Here is a 23,708-nt window from a genome sequence, read left to right as displayed (position 1 = left end):
AGAGCAGAAATTTTGAATTTTAATGAAATCTAGTTACCTATTTCTTTGATGAGTAATGCCTTTGGTGTTGTATCTAAAAACTCATCACCCTCCTGGAGATCACCTAGGTCAGTGGATCCCAACCTTTTTTTGGACATGCCATAAGCAGTGGTTCTCAACCTCCTGGCCCTTTAAATACAGTTCCTCATGTTGTGACCCAACCATAAGATTATTTTCGTTGCTACTTCATAACTGTAATGTTGCTACTGTTATGAATCGTAATGTAAATATCTGATATGCAGGATGGTCTTAGGGCGACCCCTGTGAAAGGGTCGTTCGACCGCCAAAGGGGTCGCGACCCACAGGTTGAGAACCGCTGCCCTAAAGCATCTCTAAAATCTTAAGGTACTCTCCTACCCCCGTGACACATAATTCTTATTATTCAAAAAGTGAACTCCTATTCACATGGAGGAAGCCTAAAAGGCCATTCATTTGGTCTAAACAAGCTTCCAAAGAATATGACATCCATGAAAGAGAAAAATAGAAGAACGAAAGGACAGTTGAAGTACTGAGAAGTAAATCACTAAGAAATTGTTTAAAAAATAATGATATGAAGTGATATGAAAAATAGCAAATAAAGTTTCAAAACATATAATAGAGAACCAAAATGTATAAATATGTCACAATATATATTTATATTTATATTAGGCCCCTAGAACCAGAAGAAATGCAAAAAATTCACTGTTACTAACTCATTCGTGAATTGCCTCCCTTAAAAATCAAATTGCCCCCAGTGGGGTATGTGCCCCACATTGGGAAACACTGATCTAGGTTTTTCTCTTGTTATTTTTTAGGACTTTAAAGTTTTACATTTTACATTTAGGTTTGTGCTCCCTTTTGAATTAATTTTTGTGAAAGATGTAAGGTCTTTGTCTAGATTTGTTTCTTTGCATATGGAAACCCAGTTATTGCAGCACTAGAAATGTGTGCACTGGTAGGGTCCCTAGTGGCTACTGGCTGCCGGCTGGGGCCTCCCTCCCTTCCTCCGGCCGCCCCCGCCCCCTGTTTGAACTCTCAGACGAACTCCTGGTCGATGGGACATTTTGCATACTATGCTTTTATTATTTAGGACCATCTGTTCTAAAAACTGTCTTTGCTCTATTCTATTGCCTTTTCTTCTTTGTCCAAGATGGGTTGACTATATTTATATGGGTCTATCACTGGGTTCTCTGTTCTGGCCCATTTACCTGTTTGTTCTTCCACCAATACAACCCTATCTTGATTACTGTTTTGTTTTGTTTTTGTTTTTTGTTTTTTTAAAATATATTTTATTAATTTTTTACAGAGAGGAAGGGAGAGGGGATAGAAAGTTAGAAACATCGATGAGATAGAAACATAAATCAGCTGCCTCCTGCACATGTCCCACTGGGGATGTGCTTGCAACCAAGGTATATGCCCTTGACCAGAACCGAACCTGGGACCTTTCAGTCTGCAGGCCGACACTCTATCCACTGAGCCAAACCGGATAGGGCTGTTTTGTTTTTTAAAAAACATTTTTTTATTGATTTTTTAGAGAGGAGTAAGGGAAAAGGATAGAGAGATGGAAACATCGATGAGAGAAGAATATCGTCGATTGGCTACCTCCTGCATGCATCCCCACTGGGGATTGAGCCCAAAACCCGGACATGTGCCATGATGGGAATCCAACCAATGACCTTTTGGTTCCTGGGTCGATACTCAACCAGTGAGCCATACTGGCCCATCGGTTACTGTGATTTTAAAGTAAATCTTAAAGTCAGGTAATATCAGACTTTGTTCTCCTTCAGTCTGAGTTGGCTATTCTAGGTCATGCTTCTCCACTAAACTTTAGAATTACAGTTGACTTTTAAGTAGCATGAATGTGAACTGTACAACATGTAGACTAGAGGCCCGTTGCATGAAGATTTGCGCAATAGGCCTTCCTTCCCCTGGCTGCCGGCACCAGTTTTCCTCTGCGGCACCCGGGACCCAGGCCTTTGGTCCGGCCACAGCAGCGAGCGGAGAAGCCAAGCCTCTTCAGTCTTCAGTCTTCACTCCGTGCCTGCGTATGCAAATTAACCGCCACCTTTGTTGGGTTAATTTGCATACTCATCCTGATTGGCTGGTGGGCATAGCAGAGTGACACCAATTTGCATGTTTCTCTTTTATTAGTGTAGATTTTTTTCCAATGAATACTGTAAATGTATGTTCTCTTATGATTTTCTTTTCTTTTTTGTCTTATGTGGGATGTTTGATCTCGAGCCTGCAGGGAGCAAACTGGCTCCAGACTTCTCCAAGTCCACATTTCTTTGCCTCCAATTCTTACATGTCCAAAGACAGGGAACCACAGACATGCCTTTGTAGGTGGTTTGATTTTCTTAATAACATTTTCTTTAGCATACAATATAAAATATATACTAGTATAACATACAAAATATATGTTAATCAATAGTTTATGTTTTGGGAAGGCTTCCAGTAGCTATTAGTTGTTAAGTTTTGGGGAGTCAGAAGTTATACAGGGATTTTCATCTGCATGGAGGAGTTGGCACTGCTGATCACTGCGTTGTTCAAAGGTCAACTGTAGTTTGTTGATACTTACAAAATGAGTTGCTGGGATTATGATTGGGATTGCCCACAATGTAGATCAAGTTGGGGGAAAAACGACATCTTGACAATGGACATGGAAAATCAGAGTTTTCATCAGAGTTTTGTAGTTTTCCTCATATGGATCTTATACATATTTTGTCAGATTTATACCTGTGCATTTCTTTTTTTGGGTGCTATTAATATAAATGGTAATGTTTTTCAAATTTCAAATTCCACTCATTTATAGCAGGTACTATAGTATATGGGAAAGCTATTGGCTTTTGTATATTAACCTGTATCCTACAACCCTGCTATAATATGTTATTAATTTTAGGAATTTTTTTGTTGATTCTTTTGGATTTTTTTATATATGGACAATCATGTCACCTGTGCAATTCCTTCCTAGTTGTGTACCTTTTATTTCCTTTACTTGTCTAATTTGTTAAGACTTCCAGTGTGGCCCTAGCTGGTTTGGCTCAGTGGATAGAGCGTTGACCTGTGGACTAAAAGGTCCCAGGTTCGATTCCAGTCAAGGGCATGTACCTTGATTGCAGGCTCCTCCCAGGCCTGGGCCCTGGTTTGGGCTCCTGCAGGAGGAAACCAATTGATGTTTCTCTCACATCGATGTTTCTGTCTTTCCTTCTCTCTTCTACTCTCCTTAAAAGTCAATGAAAAAATATCCTTGGGTGAGGATCAACAAAAACCTAAAGACAAACAAACAAAAAAGACTGTAATCAGGGGGTGAGAGAAGGCATCATTGCCTTGTTTCCCAACTTACTGGGAGAACTTGTAGTTTCTCCCTATTAAGGGTGATGTCAGTTGTAAGTTTTTTGTAAAGTCCTTTAAAGTTGTCAGACTTTCACAAATTAAGGAAGTTACCTCATGCTCCCAGATTTTTAAGAGGTTTTGTCTTATTATTAATGGGTGTTGGATTTTGTGGAATGTGATTATATGATCATGTGATTTTTCTTCTCTAGTTTGTTGATGCGTGGTGGATTACATTAATTGATTTTCAAATGTTGAGCCAGCCTTGCATACCTGGGATAAATTTCACTTGGTAATGGTGTATAATTTTTATATAATGTTGTATTTGATTTGCTAATAATTTGTAATTTGTAGAGGATTTTTGTATTCGTGTTCTTGAGAGATACTGATGTGTAGTTTCCTTGTCAGTTCTTCGTTTGGTTTAGTATTCGGATTACCATGGCCTCATAGAATCAGAAGGAATTCCCTCTACTTTTACTTTCTGGAAGGGATTGTAGAGAATTGGTAAAATTTCTTCCTGAAATGTTTAGTATAATTCACTGGTGATTGCATCTGGGCATGATGCTTTCTGTTTTGGAAGGTGGTTGTTGATTCAATTTCCTTAATAGATATAACCTATTCAGATTGTCTGTTCTTGTGTGTGTTTTGGCATATTGTGTCCATTTTATTTAGGTTATTAAACTTGTGGGCATTGAGTTGCTCAATGTGTTTCTTTACTGTCTTTTCATGTCCCTCTTTTTTTATTATTATTAATTAAATCTTTATTGTTCAGATTATTACATTTGTTCCTCTTTTTTCCCCCCATAACTCCCCTCCACCCACCCTCCTCCCTCACTCCCCACCCACTGTCCTCACCCATAGGTGCACGATTTTTGTCCAGTCCCTTCCCGCATCCCCCTCACCCCTTTCCCCCCCAAGAATAGCCAGTCCACTCCCTTTCTATGCCCCTGATTCTATTATAATCACCAGTTCATTCTGTTCATCAGATTATTCGTATGGGTACTCCCTTGTAGGTAACTGAGTTTCTTTCTCTTGCCACTTTTAAGATTCTCTCTTTGTCTTTTGCTCTTGGCATTTTAATGATGATGTGTCTTGGTGTGGTCCTCTTTGGATTCCTTTTGTTTGGAGTTCTCTGCGCTTCCTGGACTTGTACGTCTATTTCTTTCTCCAGGTAGGGGAAGTTTTCTGTCATTATTTCTTCAAATAGGTTTTCAATATCTTGCTCTCTCTCTTCTTCTGGCACCCCTATAATTCAGATGTTGGTACGCTTGAAACTGTCCCAGAGGCTCCTTACACTATCTTCGTATTTTTGGATTCTTTTTTTCTTTCTTTTTTTTTTTTTTAATATATTTTATTGATTTTTTACAGAGAGGAAGGGAGAGAGATAGTTAGAAATATCGATGAGAGAGAAACATCGATCAGCTGCCTCCTGCACATCCCCTACTGGATATGTGCCCGCAACCCAGGTACATGCCCTTGACCGGAATCGAACCTGGGACCTTTCAGTCTGCAGGCCGACACTCTATCCACTGAGCCAAACCGGTTACGGCGAATTCTTTTTTCATTTTGCTTTTCTGGTTGGGTGTTTTTTGCTTCTTTGTATTTCAAATCGTTGACTTGATTCTTGCAATCCTCTAGTCTGCTGTTGGGAGTCTGTATAATATTCTTTATTTCAGTCAGTGTATGATTAATTTCTAGTTGATCCTTTATCACAACCTCAAGGGTCTCCTTAGATTTCTTGTAGATCTCGTTAAGTTTATCGGCAGTTTCTAGAAAATTCTCTTTATGATTGGTGCTTTTATTGTGGTCATGAATAAGAAATCATTGCCTTTGCCCTAAGGGCATGAATATATCTGCGTATGCTTTTTCTAAAAGCTTTATTGTACTTTTAGATATACATGCATATGGAATTAATTTTTTGTTCATGGAGCATGGGAAGGGGTCAAGATTATTTTATTTTTAATATGGCTATCTAGTTGACCACGTAATTAAAAGACCTCTCTTTTTCAGTGTTATTATCATTGTCATAAATTGATGGCAGTCTCTGTGTGAGTCTGTTAACATGTCAATTCTGTTTCTTTGGTTTATTTGTCTATCTTTGCAATAAGCCTTGGTAAATGATAGCATAGCTAACTGTTTTTCTGTAGGACTATAGGATTTCTTCCTTTTTTATTACTGAAATTGATAATTTATGATGTTTTTATTCTTTTGATTAGTCTTGCTAGAAGCATCAATTTTATAATCTTTCCAAAAGCCAACTCTTAATTTTTTTTCTGAAGTGTTAGATGTTTGCTTTTGATTTCATTAATTTTGTTTTTTACTACTTTGTTGCCTTTTCCAGGATTAATTTCTTCTTTCTCATTTCCTGAGAAAGATACTTAATTTTGTCATTCTCCCTTTTTAAATAAAAGTATTTAAGAATGCAGGTTTCATTCTTAAGTGTAGCTTCAGTTGTATGTCACAACATTCTATATGTCTTATCTTCTTTATCATTTATTTAAATAACTTTGTTTTCCATTGTGATTTCTTTGATTCAAAAGTTAAGGAATATATATTCTTAATTTCCAAATAGTTGTATTCTGACTTTTGTTGTTGTTGTTAGCTTTTTCTTTTTCTTTCTTCCTTTTTTTTTTTTTTATCAACTATTAAGAGAAGTGTTAGAGTTTCAACCTAGTAAGGTTTATATTTTGATGTTACAGTCTTGGGTGTATGTCCTGTTAGCTTAGCTATAAATTCCTAGTGAAATTGACCCCCCCCCTTTTTTTAAAATTATGAAATCCCCCTTATTGTGCTTTAATAATTTCTTAAAATCTAGTTTGTTTGACATTATTTTTGTTTTGATTAGTGCTAGCATGGTCTTTTCCTATCCTTTTACTTTCAACCTTTCTGGGCTCTTTTATTTAAGATGTATGTCTTCTAAGTGTTTTTCATTTTCTTGTCGATTCTGTACAAGCTTGATCTTTTAGTTGTTGCCCTGGAGATGACAACACATTGCATTGACTTACTGCAGTCTACTGAAAATATTTACTTTTACCACTTCCTTAACAATGCTAATAACTTAGAACACTTGACTCTTCTTACACTTCTTCTGCTTTTTATATGATTGTTTTGAATTTTTCATTGTACATATGCTTTAATACTTATTAGATATTATTCTTTTATACAGTCAATGTTTATTTAGATTTCCCCATATATTTACTCTGTTTGCTTTATATTTAACTAGATGACCGATGCACAAAATTCATGGAAGGGGCTTGGCCCTCACAGCTCCAGCTGCCTCGGCTGGCCCTCGCAGCCCTGGTTGGCCCTCGCAGCCCCGGCTTCGTCCGGAAGGTCGTCTGGCTGTTCAGTCTAATTAGAATATTAGCTCTTTATTATATAGGATTTCTGTCCATTTCTGTGGGAACCTTTTTTTTTTTTTTGCCTATAGAACTTCTTGTAGTATTTCTTTTAGTAAACAACTGGAAAAAATATTAGTTTCTGTTTACCTGAAAAACATGCTTATTTTTGTTTTTGAAAGATCTTGGTTCTGGGCATAAAATTCTAGGTTTGCAGTTATTTTCTTTCAGAAATGTGAAGATAATCCATTCTCTCAGGCATTCTGTTGCTAAATCAGTAAAGATTTTTTTTATTATTTATTTGAAGATAATGTCTTTTTATTCTGACTACTTTTAAAATTTAGTCTTGTCTTTGGTTTTTAGCATTTTTACCATGGTGTACCTAGATATGGCTCTCCTCTCCTCCCCTCACCTCCCCTCCCCTCCCCTCCCCTCCCCTCCCCTCCCCTCCCCTCCCCTCCCCTCCCCTATACCTGCTTGCTTGGGGTATACTGAGGTTCTTAAATATGTGGGTTGATAGTCTTTATTGTAGTTGGAAAATTCTTGGCCATTTTCTCTTCAGCTCTTGATTTTCTTCCATTCTCTTTCTCTCCTTCTGAGACTCCACATACACATTTGTTAACCACTTTTTAAAAATTATGTCACATTTAGTCTTTGTCTCTTTTTAAATATTTCTATCCAATTTCATTTTTGTGTTTCAGTAAGGATATTTTACGTGAAAGTTGTCCATTTATTAGCTTTAAAAAATACATACCCAATATGCTGTTAATCTCATATATTTAGTTCTTAATTTTGTGAACTTGATTACTTTTTAATCACTTCAATTTTATGGTTAAATTTTATGTTTACCTTTTTTTATATTTTCTTGAGTTGTTAAACTTCTCTGATAATTTCAGATTTATTCACCTGTGGTTGTAAAATGGATAATTTGTGACATTTTTCTTCCTCTCTTCAGTCTTGCTAGAATTTGTTGATTTTATTAGTCTCTCCAACCAACTTTTGATTATTTTAAAAGTTTTATATTATACCTTTTTTTTTATATCTTTGCTTGTTTTTTTTATTGGTTCCTGCATATTGGCATGCTGTTAATTTTTAATTAAATACAAAACATGTATTAGACTAGAGGCCCGGTGCACAAAATACGTGCAGGGAGGTGGGGGTCCCCTCAGCCCACCCTGCACCCTTTCCATTCCGGGACCCCTTGGGGGATGTCCGACTGCCGGTGTTCTCCAATCCTGGGAATCGGGCCTAAACCGGCAGTTGGACATCCCTCTCACAATCCTGGATCACTGGCTCCTGATAGCTCACCTGCCTGCCTGGTTGCCCCTAAATGCCCCCCCTGCCGACCTGGTCACCCCTAACTGCTGCCTGCTGCTGGCCAGGTCACCCCCAACTGCCTCCTCCCTGCCAGCCTGGTTGCCTCTTTATTCCGCCCCTCCGCCCCCCCCCCCCCCCCCCCCTTCCCGCCAGCCTGGTTGCCTCCCACAGCCAGCTGTTCAGTCGTTGGTCATCCCTCATTAAACCTCCTGCTGGCCTGGTTGTATGCAGCCATCATGTGATGGCGTGAGAGTTGTTTGCATATTGCCTCTGTATTATATAGGATAATTTATAGTGGATCTGAATGATAATTGGCTAAAGAGAATGATCTTCCTTTATTCCCCTTAGCAAATAGAATGCAGTCAAATCACCTTAATCACAGAATTTTCAAATACTTCATTGTGCTATACAGAGTCTTTGCTGAGTGTCATCCCTGTAGCTTCAGGATTCATTAAATGTCTCCAGAGGGAAATAGTTCAGTCTGGGGTTCAGGTCTGTCAGTCTCTCTTTCATGACCAGAATCCTGGCCCTTCAAGACTCTAATGTGTTTCACCAGCTCTGTTAGATGGCCAAAACCTCTAGTGGATCTTTTCACCTCTCCCCTCCCCCCTGTAGGACCCAGGTAGAAGACCTGGGTCTTTTTTTTTTTTTCCCTTCAGGAATTCTTAGCCTCTTGCTTTGGTCAAATACTCTGAAGGAAGTTGCAAAGTGGTTGCTGAATGGCATTCTGCTTTCTCTGAAATTCTGGCTCCTCAGTACTAAGATTGCCTTAGCAACTTTTGGATGACTTGAAATAGACAATCTCCCCCCCCCCCCCCATATTTTATTTGCCTTTTGTAGTTATTTTTGGTGGGAGGATTGATCTGCTACAAATACTGTTAAAAGTATTACATGAATACCTCTTGTTAAAAAACAAGCACACAAAAAACAGGGAAAGTCTCCACTTCTTTATACCTCCACAGTGTCACTGCTCTTAGTAGTAAATCATTGATTGCTATTATATATGTATATGTTTTATGCAGAACTCTAGAAAAAAGCGGTGGTCACTTAGAGGGTATACTATATAATATACACAGATGCTTTTTATTTTTTGCTTTTACCCACCAAAGCTAGGGTCAGGTAACTTTTTTTTGGAGACAATGCTACCTTTTTCTTTTTCCCCAAGGTGTACACCTTCTACCTGAAAAGAGCCATGAAACCTATGTTAGTGCCTGCTGGTAACTTTTCTGATGATATTGATGGTTATTGGTGGAGGTCCCTAAAACCACCCTTAGGTTTAGTGATTTTCTAGGACTAACAGAACTCAGCAAAGCTGTTATACTTACAGTAAAAGTTTATTAGAGTAAAACGATACAGATTAAAATCATCAAAGGAAGAAAGTGCCTAAGGCAGAGAGCAGGAGAGCAGACTAGCTGCTAGTTGTTCTTTCCCAGTGGAGTCATACAGACAGTGCTTAATTACCCCAGCAGCAATATGTGACAATATGCATAAAGTACCACCAGGAAAACTCCCCTGACCCTTGTGTCCAGAACTTGGGGGTTTGGGGGAGAGGAGAGGTTGGTAATGTAAGCCTGGAGCCTCTGTGTGGCTGACCTTAGTTACTTCGTCAGTTTGACTCCAGAAATCAAACTAATAATATGTGGTTCCCACCACAAATACCAATGTTATTGCTAATTATCTGGCATGGCTCATTTTCAAGGCTTAGAGGTCTGGGTTAGGGCCAGATGTGCAGAGTTTAGACAACCTAGGCCTACTTTGCATAGTGGAATGTGAAGATATGAAAGACTTGGAAGATTTCATAGCTCAGTGGATCTATCTATCTATCTATCTATCTATATATTTCTGAACAATCAATATTGCCAAATGACTATTGGATGATGCTACAAAATATGCATGAATAAATAATAGATTGATTTTAATGGAGCAGAGTACATAATGTTTATAAGTATGATCAGATTGTATAGGGTGGGGCAAAAGTAGGATTCCAGTTGTGAGTACACAATACAAAGTCTATTCCTGCATTATTGTTTATTAATTATTGTATCATTTTCTATATGAATAACTGTAAATCTCTTTTTGCCCCACCCTGTATATTTCATCTGACTTTAAGTAACTGCATTATCAGTCTTCATATACCTTGAATCAAATAGTATATAGCAACTGATTGAATTTAGAAACAGATATGAGAATCCAGATGTCTTAAGTTAGCTATCAAAGAATTGTATAAAAATGTGAGGGCTCGATCCCCTATAGGGGGTGTACAGGAGGAGTTGATACATGTTTCCCTCTCCCTCTCACTTCCTCTCTATCTAAAATCAATAAAAGCATATTTAAAAAATAAAATAATGTAAACTAATGCTACTCTTTTCATTAAGTGGATTTTAAAAACATAAAGAGTAGGTCTTGTTTATTAATAACTACATTTGTGTTAATTAAAAATTAATTGTAAACATTTTAAATGTTCTCAGTTTTAATTTCTAATATCAATAATATTGATAGATATAACCTACATAAACAAATTTCTTTTGGGTCCAGTAACTTTTTAAATATGTGAAAGGACCTAGGGACCAAAATCCTGGTAATAAAAGGATGAGACCAAAGATAAACTAAGGAAACAGTAGGCTTGTAAATGGGATTACCCAGATAACTGGACAGGGATTTGAATCCTGTCATAAATCTCCATTTTTATCTCTTTATCTGTTAGGTCCTGTCAGCCTCATTCTTACTATAGACTGGCTCTTCTAAGTGGTGGAAAAAATAACAAATAAACAACCTTTCTTTGACATTGCATCCTGTAACTTTTATCATCAGAGTGCAACTTTTGGATCTAATGTGAAAAAGAAAAAATACTTGAAAAGAAGTTTGACTCTGCTTGATTCAGTGCTCACCATGGAATGATTGATTTTGATTAAACCAGTTCTTAAAAAAAAAAAGAAAGAAAGCTTTTTCAGAAACCATATTGTTGGAATTGGGGGAGAAAGAGGACCCAGAGAGAGGGTGTGAGTCCGTCGTCTCTGAATGCAATGGGTGCTGAACAGGCAGCTTTCAAATCAGCATCTTTGAATGTCAGCAAGCTGTATGGATTGCAAAAATAATGTGAATTTAGAGTAGGAGAAGTAGGGGTATCCAGGTGAGGGAACTAATATTTCTACTTAAGTATGTTTCTGTGAGAGAATTTATGTGATCACTAACATTATATACTAAGTGGTTTTTAGATTTAAAACATCACTTTGGGCAACAGTGGTCTTTAGATGATTGAGGAGATGGGATATTGGCTCTGCCTGGTGGCATAGGTATTCCCGGTGGGCAGAGTGATTAAATTTTTTGAATGGGGGTGGAAGGATAGTGCAGGTTGAGGAAACAGCATGAATGGGAGAATGCAAGGCATTCTGTAGTTTGGCTAGAATAATGTGGATTCCCGTAAGGGGTTATGACTTCAGAATTTCAGCGTAGGCAGGGATTTTTGACTAATTTGTTTTTCTCAACCATACACCTGTCAATGCTTACTGTGTTCAAAGAATTATATAACTGCTAGAATAGACAATTGTGAAGATAACTTAAATGCCCTCATTATCCTCAACTACCTTTCAATTTAATGGAGAAAACAGATGTGAAAATGACTATATTACATATAAGGCAAAATGTCAAAAAAATAAAAGAAATAAGCTGAGAGCATGGTAAAAATTAATTATGACCAGAGGATGAAAGAGATGGCATTTGAGTTTGTCATTGCTAGTCATTGAAGAATGACAAAGGGCTGGCAATGAGGGCATTCCAAAGGAAAGGAGTTGGATGATCAAAGGGATAGAGGTTTGAGAGTGCGTGCTTGATATGTTTTGGAAGTGGCAAACAGTCCTGTGAGGAATGGAAAAATCATAAAAATTACCGAATGCCATGCCAATAGTTTGGACTTAATTCTGTAAGCAATGGAACTATTTCAGTTTTTGAGTTGTGATTTAGGTGTAGTTGTTTCTAAAGGTATTATTACAGATGTAGAAGTAAATGGAAGAACAATGAAGCTAGACCTATTGCAGGAATTGCTACACATGATGAGGAAGGCCATTGACAGTGGGAAAGGAAAAGATTAGGTAGATAAAAGGGCACTGAGAATTTGGAATTTTAAGGCTTTTTGACTGATTACATAGAGGAGTGAATAAGTCAGAGATAATGAGAGGTTTACACTAGGTTGAATCATGTAATTGCTTTATTGTGACCCTAAAAAAACAATAATATATGGTTTTGACTAATAGCTTGGGTGAGTAGATTGATGTATGACATAAGTAAAGATAAGAAGTGGGAGAGAAAGAAGTTAGTAGAAGAGATGTGGGGAGAATGAGGATGAGGTCATTTTTTTTTTTTTTTTTTAATGTATTGGGTTTGAGTTATCTGTTGAGATACCCAGATTGAAAAGTCCAGGAGCTGTTGGAAATCAGGTCTGTCCTTCAGGTCAACTGGAGAGATACGAATAAATTACATTGGTTAATACTCTATCATGACACCAGATGAGTATGCTGAATATTTGACCAATTACATAAGTGGTGTGCATTCTTTATTTTGGAGATTCTAAACAAAATTTTCTTTAATATTATACCAGTTTTTGAGGACATTATATTTGGGAACTAGGCAGAATGAGGTTTACAAATTATTTAAAATGTAAAGAGTTTTATGTTAAAATGGGTATATTCTGATTTTCCTATTCACTGTATTCATGAATAAGTAGAGAATTGTGTTGCAGCTCTTATTAATGGCTAATAGTTGAAAGCTTCCTTTTAAAAAACCTCGTGTTTTTAAAGAATATGCTATATCCTGGGATTTTCAGAGAACATCTTCATTGGATAAGTATAGAGTAATGTTTGATACTCATGTTAGAATATGAGAGAGGGTCATAAATTGATATTTTTCTATGTACTATTAAACAAGCAGCAGCAGATTGAGAATAAGTCTTGTTTTCCAGTTTTTACGTATTAGTATTCGAGGAAATTAAATACTTCCTAGCATTTATGGTTTTTTGTTTTGCTTGAGAACAATGTTGATATAAAATAGTGTACACTACAGGTAAAAAAATAAACCTAATTTTAAAAAATGAATATGTAGGGCTATCCTTCAGATTCTATTAGTGAAAGTTCAAATTTTTAATCAAAATTTTCTATGGTTTCTTAGTTTAGTTGTAATTCAATTTATTTACAATTTCATTAAATTTTAGAAAAAATAAGTAGATATTCAAATCTATCAAAGTTATATATTTAAACTGACATTTTTTTGTGTATAAATTTCAGATAGTTATTGATGTTTGATTTGTTTTTGTTAGAATGTCTTGAGACCAGATCTATTTATTTGAAACAATAAGCTAGAAGAGTATAAATTTAAAGCAAATATGAAGAATAATTATTAGCTTATACGTTTGCACTTCAGTCTTTAACAAATGCTCTCTCACATATTGTTCTGGTCAAGGTACCTACCTGGAGAACAATTCTTTCTTTGGATGGTTAAAATTGTTATTTTATTGAGGACCTATTGGTTTCATAATGCACTTGAAGAAATGTAGAGACTCATTATGAAAAAAAGAGCTTTTCAAAAGTTAGTGAAAGCTTATTCTGACTTTCAGATAAGCAGTAGACAGTTAAATTAAAAAAAAAAAAATCATTTTAGAGAAGGAGATTGGTTGGTTCCGGTATGTACCCCGACCAGGAATTGAACTTGGCAACCTTGGCTTTTTGAGCTACCCGGCCAAAGCAGTAGACAGTTAAATTTGACAATCACAGACATAGTTCAGAACCTAAACTCATTTTCTTTTTCATCTTTCTCTTTTCTAAATTCTGCACCTTCCTCCCTCCAAGGTAGGTTGGAGCCTTTTGTGATGTCTTTCGAATATCTAGTTGAATAGTTTATACTTCATTTAGTAATGGTTAGATAGCCATTTGTAAACTTTTGAGTTAGGATGAAACGATTAAGCATATAGTTTAGGAAGAGCCTGTTAGGAAGATGAATCTTTCCTCAGTTGTAGGGAGAGTTAAAATGTATAGAGGAAAAGAGGGCCTGAACTAGCATAATCAGTGTGTGAATGGAAAACTGGAGAATAATTTGTTGGAAGTAGTTTTATGAGTAAAGATATAGGAAGGAATCAGAGTTGCTTTTGAAGTTTTGAGTCTGAACACTAGAAAGGATGCTGATGCCGTTAACACCATAGAAGAATAAAGAGGAAGAGGAGTGTGTTTGTGTGTGTGTAGAGTTGCTAATTTTTAAGATTTGGATATTCACTTAAAGTGAAGATTCTTAGCAGCTACTTGTTAACCTAGGCCTGAAGCTTAGGAGTAAAGCCAGGATTAGAGAGAAGAATTTGGGGATCATACTCATAGAGTTATAGTTTGAGCTGAAGGGTATTGATATTTCCACAAGTCAGAATAAATAAATAAATAGAAAATTCTGTTGAAATAAATCCATTAGAAATGCTTTAGTTTTAAGATGCCCTTTGGCTAAATTGCATAATCTTTTCACTTCCATTAAAAAATATTATATAAGAAAAACATCTTGAAAGCACAGAGGGATAAAACAGTGCCTAAAATATAGCAGGTGCTTAAAAGAGATTTGTTGCCCAGCCAGAGTGGCTCAGTGGTTGAGCATCAACCTATGAACCAGGAGATCATGGTTTGATTCCCAGTTCGGGGCACATGCCCAGGTTGTGGGCTCGATCCCCAGTGTGGGGCGTGCAGGAGGCAACTGATGAATGATTTGCTCTCATCATTGAAATTTCAATCTCTCTTCCTCTTCCTTTTTTTCTGAAATCAATAAATATATATTTAAAAATAATAAAAGAGATTTGAATGCATAAATGTAATTTGGTTTGGTATATAAGGAACATAAAGGAAAATAATCGGCATATTATGGAACACTGAGTGCTATGGTATAATACCCATGCCCTCCCATCACCCCTGTAGGGTTCTTGCTAGGACTGCTTGAGAGAATAGATCTGAGAATATTTTGAACTTTTAAAATGTTCTTTGAGATATATTTCTGCCTGAGGAACTGAAAGAAGTTCAGCAAGGAACATTGTAAGTGTAGTTCAGTGGTCAGAAAACTGCGGCCCCTTGAGTGTGGCTCTTCCACAAAATACCACATGTGAGCACATGCTTACAGTGCGATTGAAACTTCGTGGCTACACTTAAGGGGCCAAAGAGCCGCATGTGGCTCGCAAGCCACAGTTTGCCAACCACTGGTCTAGTCTAATTGGAAAGCTTATATTCTTTCCATTTCATCTGATAAGAATTTGACTTGTGAAGTATATTTTGAAAGTTTAAGGTATTCTTATGTTTCTATATCTATATATAAACTTTTTTTGCCTGTACTTTTCCCTCTTTTTCACCTTTCTAAAAAAATAATCTTTATTGTTCAGGTTATTACAGTTGTTCCTCTTTTTTCCCGCCATAGGTCCCCTCCACCCCGTTCCCACCCCACCCCATGCCCTTACTCCCCCCCCCACTGTCCTCGTCCATAGGTGTAAGATTTTTGTCCAATCTCTTCCCGCACCTCCCACACCCTCTTCCCCCCGAGAGTTGTCAATTCACTCTCTTTCTATGCTCCCGATTCTATTATATTCACCAGTTTATTTTGTTCATCAGATTTTTTATTCACTTGATTTTTAGTTTCACTTGTTGATAGATGTGTATTTGTTGTCACTTTGTTCATAATTTTTATCTTTACCTTTTTCTTGCTCTTCTTAAAGAATACCTTTCAGCATTTCATATAATACTGGTTTGGTGGTGATGAACTCCTTTAGCTTTTTCTTATCTGTGAAGCTCTTTATCTGACCTTCAATTCCAAATTATAGCTTTGCTGGGTAGAGTAATCTTGGTTGTAGGGTCTTGCTATTCATCACTTTGAATATTTCTTGCCATTCCCTTTTGGCCTGCATAGTTTCTGTTGAGAAATCAGCTGACAGTCATATGGGTACTCCCTTGTAGGTAACTGACTGTTTTTCTCTTGCTGCTTTTAAGATTCTCTCTTTGTCTTTTGCCCTTGGTATTTTAATTATGATGTGCCTTGGTGTGGTCCTCTTTGGATTCCTCTTATTTGGGGTTCTCTGCGCTTCCTGGACTTGTAAGTCTATTTCTTTCACCAGGTAGGGGAAATTTTCTGTCATTATTTCTTCAAATAGGTTTTCAATATCTTGCTCTCTCTTTTCTTCTGGCACCCCCATAATTTGGATGTTGGTACGCTTGAAGTTGTCCCAGAGGCTACTTACAGGATCTTCATATTTTTGGATTCTTTTTGCTTTTTGCTTTTTGGGTTGGGTTTTTTTTTGTGTCTTCATATTTCGAATCTTTGACTTGATTCTCGGGATCCTCTAGTCTGCTGTTGGATCTCTGTATATTATTCTTTATTTCAGTCAGTGAATGCTTAATTTCTGCTTGGTCCTTTTTCATACCTTTGAGGGTCTCACTAAATTTCTCAGAGGTTTCTAGAAGATTCTTGAGTAACCTTATAATCGTGGTTTTGAACTCTATATCCAGTAGTTTGCTTTCCTCCATTTCTGTCATTTGTGACCTGTTTCTTTGTTTCCACATTTTGGCTGCTTCCCTGTGTTAATAGAGTGGCCTTGTGTGCTAGGTGTCCTATAGGGCCCAGTGGCTCAGCCTCCCCAATCACCTAAGGTGGACACACTTGGTGCACTCCTTTGTGGGCTGTGTGCACACTCTTATTGTAGTTAAGCCTTGATTGCTGTTGGTATCACTGATAGGAATTGACCTTCAGTCCAATTGGCTGTGAGGACCAGCTGTGTCTACAATGGAAGAACTGCTGTGCTGGAGACACACTAATGTGGCAGGACTTGCTTCAGTGGGGCTTTGGTGCTCACTGAGTCTGCCCCTTGAGTGTGTCACTTATGGATGTGAAGAGTTGTAATCTGATATGGCCTCACACTGACCACTGGGTACACTGGCTCTTGGATCTTTGAGGTGCAAAGTCATCCACTGCCTAAGACCACCCAGCAGGAGCTACAGTGAGATCTGCAGATTCCTCCTCTTTGTTTGGGGTTTGGAAGTGCCCAGGTGAGCCCCAGCTGTGAAGCGAGGTAGGCTGCTGCTGCCGAGCATTAGGCCTTCTTTTGGAAGCTTTGGAGCTCTCTGACCCAGCTGCAGTATGTTAGGCTGCAAAAGGACAGGCCAGTCATATACAAAAGCTGCTGGGCACATCTTGGGTGGGGCTGTAAATTGGGTGGGGCGAGGTCTCAGGGAATCATCAGGGCGTAGCAAACAGCAGTGGTGTCAGTCAGCCCTGTGTCTCTGTGCCCCGCGCAGGAACAATGATTGCTGCGAGCACCTCTGAGAGAAAGCCGCCCTCATGTTCCTGTCCCAAGCCAGACAGTCCAGTTTCTCCCCGTATGAGTCTGGGTCTCCAGAGTCTCGCTCAGAACTGGAGTTCTGAGCAATCAGGAGCTTTTATCTCCCTCCGTTTGAAAAAAATAATAGTGCAGCCAGTTGTCAGCCTGTTTCGCGCGCACCTCCGCACCTCTGCACCTCTGCACCTCTGCACCTCTGCACCTCATACCATTCTTAATGCACTTTTCTCTTACCTTGTAGTTGTAGAACTTCCACTCAGCCAACCCTCTTGTGGTTCTGGATGATATCTGTTCTGTTTTTTAGTTGTAGTTTTGATGTAGTTGTGAGAGGCAGCAAGTACAGGTGTTCACCTATGCTGCCATCTTGGTTCTCCTCTCTCTTTATTTATTTATATGTGTGTGTGTGTGTGTATGTATATATATATGAAGGGAGAGGGAGAGAGAGATAGAAACATCTATGATGAGAGAAAATCATGGATCGGCTGCCTCTTGCACACCCCCTACTGGGGATCAAGCCCACAATCGGGCATGTGCCTTTGACAGTCGAACCCAGGACCCTTCAGTCTGCAGACTGACGCTCTATCTGCTGAGCCAAACCAGTTAGGGCTTTTTCACCTTCTTAATCTCTTGCTTTCTCTGAATTAGTTGCTACTCATCTTTTATATTTCCGTTTAGCAATCAGTTTTTTTTCAGGAAGTGTATGCTAAAATCTTGAGACTGATATTTTTCTATATGCCCCCACATTCTAGTACTTACTGTATCAGGTTGAAATTGCTTGTTTTATCTCTATTCTCTACCAGATCAAAAACTTCTATGTCATAGTGTTCTATGGTGTTAATTTGTTTTTCTACCATTATCTCAATGCTTGACATACACTTTGTTGGAGATGGACTAAATAAAAGGCAATGTTAAACTAAAGTTTGCTTTTAACTTTCAGTTTTGGTGCTTTAAAGATATATATTCTAAAATACAGGGTAAGAAATGTTTTAGCTGCAATAGGGAGGAATCACCATACCCTCCAAAGTTTTAGATTGAGCATTGCAAAATTAAAAACCAAAACACACACACACACACACACACACACACACACACACACACACACCCCAGTATTTGTTTTTAAGTAAAAGATTGCTTCAAGGCAGTTTACAACTATGTTGCAGCAATGCATTGGATCAGATGGCCCACAAGAAATTTCATTGCCCTCTTTCCATGCATTTAGTGGTGTGACACTGTAATTATTGAAGTTCTAAGAAAAACTCAACTGTAAAAATTGGTAGTTTCTGAGGAATGACATAGATATAAGACATTGAGGATATGAGGTAGGAACTGATGTTAGCCTTCTGCTGGTAGGTATTGTATTTTTCTTATTTTTTTTTAAACATTTTTGATTATTGCATACCATTTTTGGAGAGAGTGCCTTTTTCTACTCTTCATTATATGTTTTCTAGGGTGATTGGAATTAAGGGTAGTGAGAATAAGAGTTAATTGAGTGCATTTTAATATAAACTTTTGCCTGTATAGCTTGATGTTGGTGCCCATCTTTTGTGTATTAGTCTTTCAGTGGACTGATTTTTTTGGTGGCTAGAGTGTGTGACAATGCTGTTTCTTTCAAAATACTTCCTCCAAATGAAAACCTTTTTTTTGGATTCTGCAAATATGTTATCAGTGGCAAAAGCAAATAGAATTTCTGATCTTGCCTTGAGCTGATTTGATCTGAGGTATAAAACTAAGTACATAAGTATATACACTTGATGTTTGCCTGAACATAAATCTACCAAAGTTGTCTAACATATGATTGTTTCTCCTTAAGTTTGTGATGTAGTTGGTCGAAGAAGTTCTACACATATTATGCTTAACCTAGTAGTTGTTCAAGTGAATTTACTAGGAACTAAATTTTAGCCTCTACATAATGGTAAAATGACAGCATTAGGTATATTTTCTTTACTTTCCCCTTCACTTTAAAAAGTCAGGGTTTTTGTTGTTGTTGTGTTTTCTTTTAAAACCAGAAAACTATTGCAAAGGTACAAAGGCGTCACAGCAGAGATGTACAGCCATAATTTTGGTGGTGGCTGTGGGTGGGGTGGCACTGGGCATGCACCACAGGAACAAGGGCCACGACACAGGGTCTCTTCTCAATAATTTATATCAGGGTAAAAGCAGCACACAAATAAATATTGAAATGAAATTGCTGAACGCTGAGGCGAGGGGCTGGGGTGAGCTTGCAGACGGAGGCCTGCCCCTGGGAAAGGCAGGTGCTCTCAGGAAGGACTCCAGTCTGAAGCACAGGAGATAGAAAACAAACCTATGTGACAGGGGCCCTCACCTCTTCTCTTAAATAAAAACCCATATATTAAATGTGACAGTGAAGTTTCAGTAATCTGAAAGGAAAAACATAAGGGACACTGCCAGTCTTACTTTCGTGACCCCTGTCCCCAGGGGGTGGGCTGGGGGGAGCCACCCGTGCCCCCCCCCCCCCCCCCCCCCGGGACCAGGCACTCTGGAAACTCCGCAGAGCTGCTGAGCGGGACACCAGGCCAGACCCCTGGCCCAGTCGGTGGAGCCTGCAGAGGGCAGAGGGAAGATGGGGGGTGGTGGGCAGAGCTCCAACCTGGACCTACAGCCTGCAGCTCTGCTGTAAATTTACAGTATCAAACAGGAAAAGGTATAAAATCTGACGATAAAATGTGTATGGAATCTCTCTCTCTCTCTCTCTCTCTCTCTCTCTCTCTCTCTCTCTCTCTCTCTCTCTCTCAACCCCTAGGGTCCTTACTGATATCCAGTGTGGATTACCTACCATAGCTATGGCATCGACAGCTTCCTCACACCCAGTCTCCATTCTAGGGTGCAGCTCGCTCAGCCTCTGCTGGCCCCAGGGCACAGCCATGAGCCAGCCAGTCACGTCCTGTCCTTCTGTGATAGACAAAGTGAGGACGTGGCACCTTCTACTCCCTTCTCCAGTGCAGCAGGCACCCTGCCTGGGGTGGGGGCTTCATAGCTTGCTTGGTCTTCCTGGGTTGGGGCCTGGAGCCCAGGCTTCATTCAGGCCAGTTGTGGGGCTGGGGCCTGCAGCTCACCCAGCCTCTTCCCAGGATGGGCTGGACATGGTGGGCACACCTGCAGCAGCTCTCAGGGAGGGAAGCCCCAGCAGAGGTCACCGAGGTCATCTGTGGCTGGGAGGCAAAGGTTGCAGAGGCAGAGGTTTCAGGAGATGATTAAGCACCAAGGTTGCAGAGTCCCCTATCCTCTGCTCTGACAGACCATTCAGGTGCCCCAGGAGGCTGGTCTGCATCGCCTTCTGGCGCCTCCTGAGGCCACAGCCCCTGACTCTGTCACCACCTCTCAGTGCATTTCTCCAGCCAACAGCCCCACCCTGTTCCAGGTGACAGGGCCTCCTTCCCACAGTGGACCGGCCTGGGGTCCTCCCACTCTCACCCCTGCTTACCTTTAATACCTTCTTCTGTTTGGAATTAGTCCTCATAACCTGGGCACCGTCACCTGGACAGAACTGCCCGGAAATCCTGGTAACTGGCATGCCTTGGGGGTGCGGCCCAGTTTCTTTTTCTTAACCATCAGCCCAGACAGTTTGACTGTAGGAACTATGTTTGTTAAAAGGAAATATGGGGCCTTTAGGAGAATAAAGTAGTCTTAGCAAATTTGTGTGTGTATGTCTAGCCAACCTGAAATAACCAATTTAATTTCAGAAAAGGACAAGCACGTGTAAGAAAATCTGGTTAGCATCTTTGAGAGTTACAGAAAAACTTAGAAGTTTGTAGTGTGATGAAGCACACAGAGTCCAAGTGATTCTGGTGATAGAAGAACTTTCTTGGCAGTTGTATTTCTGCAGATATATTTCTCTGTAAGAACTTCAATGCTGTTGGTGACATAGCTAAGAGGAAGGGCATAGTGGAAAGTAAAGGTGATCTGGGAACTAAAATTTGGTTTCCTTTTTAGAAGGAAGTCTGTTGATAGTAGCCCTATTGTAATTGTTTTCTACTGTAGTGGGCAGTTTCCACTAAAGATTGTCAAGTTAGTTTTAAGTAATTGTGCAGTTTGAATGAAGTATCTATCTGTATTCAGGCTAGGTTGTTTTCTCATTGCCTAGATTTCTATATTATTATTCCTGGTTAGGGGAGGCCAACTAAAAAGCACAAAGGCCCCTCTTAGGCCCCTCAACTGTGCTCCAACAATACACAACATGTGTTAAGAAAACATTTATGTGATTCCAAATTTAGAAGTAAAGTGATTCCTGCATCTTGTCCAACTTGTCTTTTTTATTGTTTTATTTAATATATAGTTTTTTCTGGGATACTATGGTATTTTAGATGAAGTAATTGTGTATTTTCTAAGGAAATGAAATCAAGGGACTCCACATCTTCCTGTAACATTTCTCAACCGAAATTTGCAAAGCTAGCTGAAAAACATGTATTTAAAATTTCCTGATGTTTCCTTTCCCAATCTTTGGGGGATGGAGGTAGAGAATGAGAATGAATTAATTTGCCTTTAGATACAAGAACATTATCACAGCATGTCAAGTGCATTCTGTTCTTGCCATCCTTCAAAGAATACAGGTTGGGGCAAAAGTAGGCAAAACAGTTTATTCTTGTATTATTTAATAATTATTGTACTATTTTCCATATGAACAACTCTAAAACCTACATTTGCTTTACCCTGTATATCCACATTGGGGAGAGAGTGGTGCTATTTGAAGGTTTTCTTCTAGAGTTGCCAGGAGAAGTGGAAGAATTTCTAGTTTATAAATACTACAGTCTTCCAGCCCCAATTAACATGATCTGTAATGTTCTAAAAGGAGTTTTGGGGGAAAAAATTTCTTTTTAACATCAATGCTTTATCAGAAATAAGAATTGGTTTCTACTGTTCTCTTCCAAATTTTAATGGAAGGTAAATAAGAATAGAAAATAGGAAGATAATTGTGGCTTAGATGATTCATTATCAACAATCATAAAATTTGTGATTTTCATTGATGAAGTTGTATTAATGAGTACGGTAGTTTTTTATATGTATACTAGAGGCCTGTTGCACAAAAAGATTTGTGCAGCCGAAACCGATTTGGCTCAGTGGATAGAGCGTCGGCCTGCGGACTGAAAGTTCCCAGGTTCGATTCCGGTCAAGGGCATGTACCTGGGTTGCGGGCATATCCCCAGGAGGAGATGTGCAGGAGGCAGCTGATCGATGTTTCTCTCTCATCGATGTTTCTAACTCTCTATCTCTCTCCCTTCCTCTCTGTAAAAAATCAATAAAATATATTTAAAAAAAAATAAAAAAAAAAGATTCGTGCAATAGGCCTTCCCTTTCGCTGGCTGCCGGCCACCGGTTTTCCTCCGGCACCCGGACCCAGGCCTTTGCTCCAGCTGGAGCTGCCTTCAGTCTTCGCTGCTCCAGCTGGAACCGCCTTCAAGCCTTCGCTGCTCCAGCTGGAGCTGCCTTCAGTCTTCACTCCACAACTTTGTGCCTATGTATGCAAATTAACCGCCATCTTTGTTGGCGGGTAATTTGCATATCTCGCTGATTAGCCAAATAGGCATAGCGAAGATATGGTCAATTACCATGTTTGTCTATTATTAGATAGGATAATTTATATGTATATATGTATTAGTCATTTAATAATATCAAGCCAACCTTGTATGAGATAGGTACTGTTATTATTTTATAGATGAGGAAACTGAGGTTTGAAAATAAGTAATTTGCCCTTATTTGTACAGTGAGGTGGCAGAGCTAGGTAGGATTAAAACATAAGCAGTGGCTTTAGAGTCTTTACCCTTAACCATTACGCTAGAGACTTTGTAGTTCTTTTTCATTTTTATATATTTCTTTGAAGAAGTTTAAGACAAATATTTAATTTATTCTGAGGTTGAGATAATTTTCCCAAATTTACAAGTGAGACACAAAATGTAGTGACTTGACCATAGTTATGGAAATGGTTTCTGCTAAATCTTGGTTTTACCAGAGGGCTTAGTTTCTTTTGAAGGAGTTTAGGGGGTGTCAGTATAGACATTTTCCTTTGAGCTCTATCAGCCTAAGTTGTTTTCATATTTTAGACAAAGATAGCTGTCCTCAAAGATTAGAGCTTGCTTATTGTACACATTAAAGAAAAAAAATTACCTTTTTTTTTTTTTCCTGCATTGGCAGGGAGGTCTAATTGGACTTCTAAAGTTTTTCTAATATTGTTTTATGATTCAACACATCTTCCTTTATTCAAAAAATATTTTTAAAATTAATATTATATGTGCCAGGTTCAGTCTGTGAGTTATAACTGCCACTGATATAAGCAGAGTAGAAAATTTAATTTAGGTGTTTTAGCCCACAGATAAATGGTAATCTTCACATTACACTCAGAGTATCTTCATACCCCT

The 23,708-nt window shown here is 38.7% G+C and overlaps 1 protein-coding gene and 1 non-coding gene across 5 annotated transcripts in view; one reads left to right on the top strand and one right to left on the bottom strand.

Moving 5' to 3' along the window:
* Positions 1-23,708, top strand: part of RASA1 (RAS p21 protein activator 1) — a 108,320-nt gene that overhangs the window by 18,517 nt on the left and 66,095 nt on the right. The gene's annotated exons all lie outside the window — the stretch shown is intronic.
* Positions 2,236-2,366, bottom strand: LOC132233982 (small nucleolar RNA SNORA38). Its single transcript, XR_009452819.1, has one exon. It is a non-coding gene; the product is annotated as a small nucleolar RNA SNORA38 (small nucleolar RNA).

Source organism: Myotis daubentonii, chromosome 4, assembly GCF_963259705.1.
Source record: "Myotis daubentonii chromosome 4, mMyoDau2.1, whole genome shotgun sequence".
Classification (NCBI taxonomy): domain Eukaryota; kingdom Metazoa; phylum Chordata; class Mammalia; order Chiroptera; family Vespertilionidae; genus Myotis; species Myotis daubentonii.
The sequence above is the reverse complement of the archived record's forward strand: the minus strand, read 5'-3'. Positions and strand labels throughout refer to the sequence as shown.